At 51.7% G+C, this 6,081-nt stretch overlaps 2 non-coding genes and 1 pseudogene across 2 annotated transcripts; all 3 read right to left on the minus strand.

Annotated features, from left to right (window-relative positions):
* The window catches only part of LOC148272027 (large subunit ribosomal RNA), a 4,924-nt pseudogene extending 3,690 nt beyond the window's left edge, over positions 1-1,234 (minus strand).
* A 325-nt stretch (positions 1,235-1,559) lies between these two features.
* Positions 1,560-1,721, minus strand: LOC148272028 (5.8S ribosomal RNA). Its single transcript, XR_015824959.1, has one exon. It is a non-coding gene; the product is annotated as a 5.8S ribosomal RNA (ribosomal RNA).
* Positions 1,722-2,001: 280 nt separating this feature from the next.
* LOC148272029 (small subunit ribosomal RNA) lies at positions 2,002-3,941 on the minus strand. The gene has a single exon (XR_015824960.1). It is a non-coding gene; the product is annotated as a small subunit ribosomal RNA (ribosomal RNA).
* Positions 3,942-6,081: the final 2,140 nt, after the last annotated feature.

Consider the following 6,081-nt stretch of genomic DNA (forward strand, 5'->3'; position numbering starts at 1 on the left):
TCTTTCGCCCCTATACCCAGTTCGGACGATCGATTTGCACGTCAGAATCGCTTCGGTCCTCCATCAGGGTTTCCCCTGACTTCGACCTGACCAGGCATAGTTCACCATCTTTCGGGTCCCAGCGTGTACGCTCTCAGTGCGTCTCGATAATCGCACGGGGGCTTTCTCGAAACGCCTCGGGAATGCGGCGGGGCGTCTGACGACGCCCGCGCATCTTCCCTGCGGCCGGCTCGAGGCCGACCTTTCACTTTCATTTCGCCTCTGGGTTTATCAGTGTTCCCGATGACTCGCGCACATGCTAGACTCCTTGGTCCGTGTTTCAAGACGGGTCCTGTGAGTGCCCAAAACAAAACCACCGCCGACCGGGACGCGTCCCGTCCGAGAGCGCGCCACTAGCCACGGACATCCGAAACGCGACACCCGCGACGCACTGGGCGCCGGGGGCCACGAGAAGGAAGCCGCTGTGACGCGACGGACGCCCTCCGAAGGGGCGGACGCGATCCTCGTTCTCTACCGTCGCTTTAAAACTCGCCCCGGCCGTGGACGCCGCGGCTCCGCCCCGCGGAGCGAGGCGGGACAGCCGCACGGCGCATTCGACCGAGGCGCAACGGGTCGCGGTGTTATACTGAGAGAGAAGTGCACGCGCTCCGGGAGCCCGGCTGCGCACCCGGACACCCCCCGCCCCGACAACGAGTGCCGAAGGGCGGAGGTGTGCGCCGGGACGCGGGCTCCGACGGAAGACACGATGAATCTCTCCGTTCGCTCGTTTGAGTTCCACAGGTTTACCCCTGAACGGTTTCACGTACTCTTTAACTCTCTCTTCAAAGTTCTTTTCAACTTTCCCTCACGGTACTTGTTCGCTATCGGTCTCGTGGTAGTATTTAGCCTTAGATGGAGTTTACCACCCACTTAGGGCTGCACTCTCAAGCAACCCGACTCTGGGGAGAGAGACCGTCGCGGCCGGCTACCGTCACCACGGGCCTGGCACCCTCTGCGGGTAAGCGGGCCCCGTTCAAGATGAACTTGGACAGGCAGCCGTGACTAATGACCGCGCGTGTATATATTACTCTCCTCCCTAACGCTACATTTCCCGGCGGCCCGCCTGGGCCGCAGGATTCAGCGCTGGGCTCTTCCCGTTTCGCTCGCCGCTACTCGGGGAATCCTCGTTAGTTTCTTTTCCTCCGCTTACTGATATGCTTAAGTTCGGCGGGTGATCTCTCCTGATTTGAGGTCGACAACAAAAAAAAATTCATATATATATATAAATATACATATATATGAATAATGTAAACGCTCTCCGGTTTCGCACGGTACCCGCGCGCGACGCAGAGCGCGAAGAAACGCCCCCGCGCGCCGGCCCGTGAGGACCGGCGGCGGGTTTCACAGCGTCGTCGCTAGCTCGAAAAGCGTCTCGGGGGGGACCGAGAGAGCGCGCCAAGTCAAATTTAACCGGACGTCCGTCCGGCGCTCGCGCGCCGGCGGACGACAGACCGGCAACACTCTCGCCGAATCTTCTCTCCGAAGAGAGAAGACGGCGAAGTCTGGTCGCATTGTGTGCGCGACCCTCAAACAGGAGTGGTCCGTCGACAAACTAAGTCTTGCTCGGACCGCAATGTGCGTTCGAAATGTCGATGCTCATGTGTCCTGCAGTTCACACTCTGACGCGCATTTAGCTGCGTTCTTCATCGACCCACGAGCCGAGTGATCCGCCGTTCAGGGTAATAGTGTTTTATGATATATATATATATATTGTTTATCGGTTGCGTTTTTTTTCTTTTTTCTCTATCGGAAAAAAAATTACATTTTTCACAGAATATAGCCGGACGCGGGAATCGGGCCGACAGACCCGCCTCCCGCGACACCGGCAGTCCGCGGTTCGCGGCGGCGCCCTAGGGCGAAATTCCGCCGCAGTGTTTGCTTATTTTGCGCTCTGCGCGTGTGTATAAATATATTTATACTATATAAAAGAATGAAAATTCATTTTATATTATATTTCACAGGAAATGATCCTTCCGCAGGTTCACCTACGGAAACCTTGTTACGACTTTTACTTCCTCTAAATGATCAAATTCGGTCAAACTTTCCGACGCGTCGGATGCCCGAGACGAGCTTCCGCGCACCAGTCCGAAGACCTCACCAAATCATCCATCGGTAGTAGCGACGGGCGGTGTGTACAAAGGGCAGGGACGCAATCAACGCGAGCTGGTGACTCGCTTTTACTAGGAATTCCTCGTTCATGGGGGAGAATTGCAAACCCCAATCCCTATCACGAAGGGGTTTCATCGGGTTACCCGGGCCGTTAGGCCAAGGAGGACACGCTGATCCCTTCAGTGTAGCGCGCGTGCGGCCCAGGACATCTAAGGGCATCACAGACCTGCTATTGCTCAATCTCGTGCGGCTATATATACCGCCGGTCCCTCTAAGAAGATTTTCATTGTACGCCGGTAGTGAAGACCGCGAAACACACTTCCGCGACGCGAACGCCGCAAGATGCGCGCCCGCGGACTCCTGTGATACCGGTTGCACGTCTATTTAATAGGCTAGAGTTACGTTCGTTACCGGAATTAACCTGACAAATCGCTCCACCAACTAAGAGCGGCCATGCACCACCACCCACCGAATCGAGAAAGAGCTGTTAATCCGTCAATCCTTCCAGTGTCCGGGCCTGGTGAGTTTTCCCGTGTTGAGTCGAATTAAGCCGCAGGCTCCACTCCTGGTGGTGCCCTTCCGTCAATTCCTTTAAGTTTCAGCTTTGCAACCATACTCCCCCCGGAGCCCGAAAGCTTTGGTTTCCCGGGAGCTGCCCACCGGGTTAAAATTATGAAACTTCGGCGGATCGCTGGCTGGCATCATTTATGGTTAGAACTACAGCGGTATCTAATCGCCTTCGAACCTCTAACTTTCGTTCTTGATTAATGAAAACACCTTTGGCAAATGCTTTCGCTTTAGTCCGTCTTGCGACGATCCAAGAATTTCACCTCTAACGTCGCAATACGAATGCCCCCAGTTGTCCCTATTAATCATTACCTCTGGTATCAGAAAGCCAACAAAACAGAACCGAGGTCCTATTCTATTATTCCATGCGTACAATATTCAGGCAAGTGTTAGCCCGCTTTGAGCACTCTAATTTGTTCAAAGTAAACAGCCGCGACGGCCCGCCTCGGCGCGCGGCCGCCCGCGAGGACGACCGCAACACACTGGCGGTGGACGCACCGGCGAGAAGCCCCGCAGACGTGCCTGTCGTACCGCATTCGGTAGACCGACACCGCAGGACACAATTTCAACTACGAGCTTTTTAACCGCAACAACTTTAGTATATGCTATTGGAGCTGGAATTACCGCGGCTGCTGGCACCAGACTTGCCCTCCAATGGATCCTCGTTAAAGGATTTAAAGTGTAATCATTCCGATCACGAGGCCTCGGACGAGTCCCGTATCGTTATTTTTCGTCACTACCTCCCCGTGCCGGGAGTGGGTAATTTGCGCGCCTGCTGCCTTCCGTGGATGTGGTAGCCGTTTCTCAGGCTCCCTCTCCGGAATCGAACCCTGATTCCCCGTTACCCGTGACAACCATGGTAGTCGCATAAACTACCATCGACAGTTGATAAGGCAGACATTTGAAAGATGCGTCGCCGGTGCTAGACCGTGCGATCAGCACAAAGTTATCTAGAATCATCTCGAATGGCGACGGACGGGGCGCGAACCCCGCCGCCGATTGGTTTTTGATCTAATAAAAGCATCCCTCCCGTTGCCGGTCAGGACCTCGTTTGCATGTATTAGCTCTAGAATTGCCACAGTTATCCAAGTAACTATGTACGATCTAAGGAACCAAAACTGATATATTGAGCCATTCGCGGTTTCACCTTAATTCGGCTTTTACTGAGACTTGCATGGCTTAGTCTTTGAGACAAGCATATGATTACTGGCAGGATCAACCAGGGAGCTGTTCATTTCTATATCGCTCCAGGATACGAAGGGCGTCTGAGGCGCGACGGAGTCACCCGCCGCGACACGCTCTTTATGTTCGCACCTATATAACTCACATTCTCGCTCGCTCGAGTTTGCACTCTCGCGATTCACGAGTCTGTTCGTTTTACTTTTAAATTCACTTTTTAACAAGTGAACGCTGGACCTGACGAGACGGACCACATGGATCTTCTCTTTGGCCAAAAATTTAATTCCCTTTCGTCAAATATTAACGTACGAGAGCGCACGCCTTCGGCGCGGCAATAGTGGGGACGTGGATTAGAATCCTACGACCGTTCTCGTTTTTGTTCACGGTGTTCTCTGCTTGCGCGGAACTCCAGAGTTTGTAACACGGGCGAAGTGCAATGCTCGCTCAGCCGCACAAAGGAGCTGAACGGCCACACGACGTTGATTTTCGCAAATGTAAAGCCGGCGCGGCATATCGGCCGCCGCAATGTGCGAACGCGGTGAAAAATGTATTTTAGCTAACGCCATGAGAGACGCGCATAATATACGTACGGCGACGGGTGTCGGCGTCTCGCACGCCGGGCCGCCAGCCATGCGGGGAGCCTACGCGCGTTTCAGGCGAAACGTAAATGAGCCGATGGGTAAAACGCGCGGTACGGTCGGGACTTGGCAAATTCTGCGAGATGATTTTATTTTTTCTTTTCTTTTTTCGTTTGAGAAGACGAATATGGAAAGAGATTATGATTGAAAAATTAGACTTATAATTTGGGTAGGAAATATTTTTGTTTTTTTTTTTTATTTTTTATTTTTTATTTTTTTTTTATTTCACATTCACATTTGGATCGGAAGGAGGGACGAAATAAAAATCGGCGGGGGTGCATTTCGGATCGTCGCTCGGTGGAAATATTCGATAAACGAAAAATTTAAGTTTCACGCGGAGCGCGCTCGCGACCGCCGCGAGACGTCTCGCCGGGAGGGGGCCTCGTTCTCGCATTAAAACTCGGCGAGAGGGTATAAAATATTTCTAAGTTTTTTTGTTTTTTTTTTTTTTTTTAATTTCACATTCACTTTTGAATCGGAAGGAGGAACGAAATAAAAATCGGCGGGGGTGCATTTCGGATCGTCGCTCGGTGGAAATATTCGATAAACGAAAAATTTAAGTTTCACGCGGAGCGCGCTCGCGACCGCCGCGAGACGTCTCGCCGGGAGGGGGCCTCGTTCTCGCATTAAAACTCGGCGAGAGGGTATAAATTATTTCTAAGTTTTTTTTTTTTTTTTTTTTTTTAATTTCACATTCACTTTCGAATCGGAAGGAGGAACGAAATAAAAATCGGCGGGGGTGCATTTCGGATCGTCGCTCGGTGGAAATATTCGATAAACGAAAAATTTAAGTTTCACGCGGAGCGCGCTCGCGACCGCCGCGAGACGTCTCGCCGGGAGGGGGCCTCGTTCTCGCATTAAAACTCGGCGAGAGGGTATAAATTATTTCTAAGTTTTTTTGTTTTTTTTTTTTTTTAAATTTCACATTCACTTTTGAATCGGAAGGAGGAACGAAATAAAAATCGGCGGGGGTGCATTTCGGATCGTCGCTCGGTGGAAATATTCGATAAACGAAAAATTTAAGTTTCACGCGGAGCGCGCTCGCGACCGCCGCGAGACGTCTCGCCGGGAGGGGGCCTCGTTCTCGCATTAAAACTCGGCGAGAGGGTATAAAATATTTCTAAGTTTTTTTGTTTTTTTTTTTTTTTTTAATTTCACATTCACTTTCGAATCGGAAGGAGGAACGAAATAAAAATCGGCGGGGGTGCATTTCGGATCGTCGCTCAGTGAAGTAAACGAAAAATTTAAGTTTCACGCGGAGCGCGCTCGCGACCGCCGCGAGACGTCTCGCCGGGAGGGGGCCTCGTTCTCGCATTAAAACTCGGCGAGAGGGTATAAATTATTTCTAAGTTTTTTTTTTTTTTTTTTTTTTTTAATTTCACATTCACTTTCGAATCGGAAGGAGGAACGAAATAAAAATCGGCGGGGGTGCATTTCGGATCGTCGCTCGGTGGAAATATTCGATAAACGAAAAATTTAAGTTTCACGCGGAGCGCGCTCGCGACCGCCGCGAGACGTCTCGCCGGGAGGGGGCCTCGTTCTCGCATTA

This window comes from Micrasema longulum, unplaced genomic scaffold, assembly GCF_059751315.1.
Source record: "Micrasema longulum isolate JH-2025_06_02 unplaced genomic scaffold, ASM5975131v1 h1tg002522l, whole genome shotgun sequence".
Taxonomy (NCBI): domain Eukaryota; kingdom Metazoa; phylum Arthropoda; class Insecta; order Trichoptera; family Brachycentridae; genus Micrasema; species Micrasema longulum.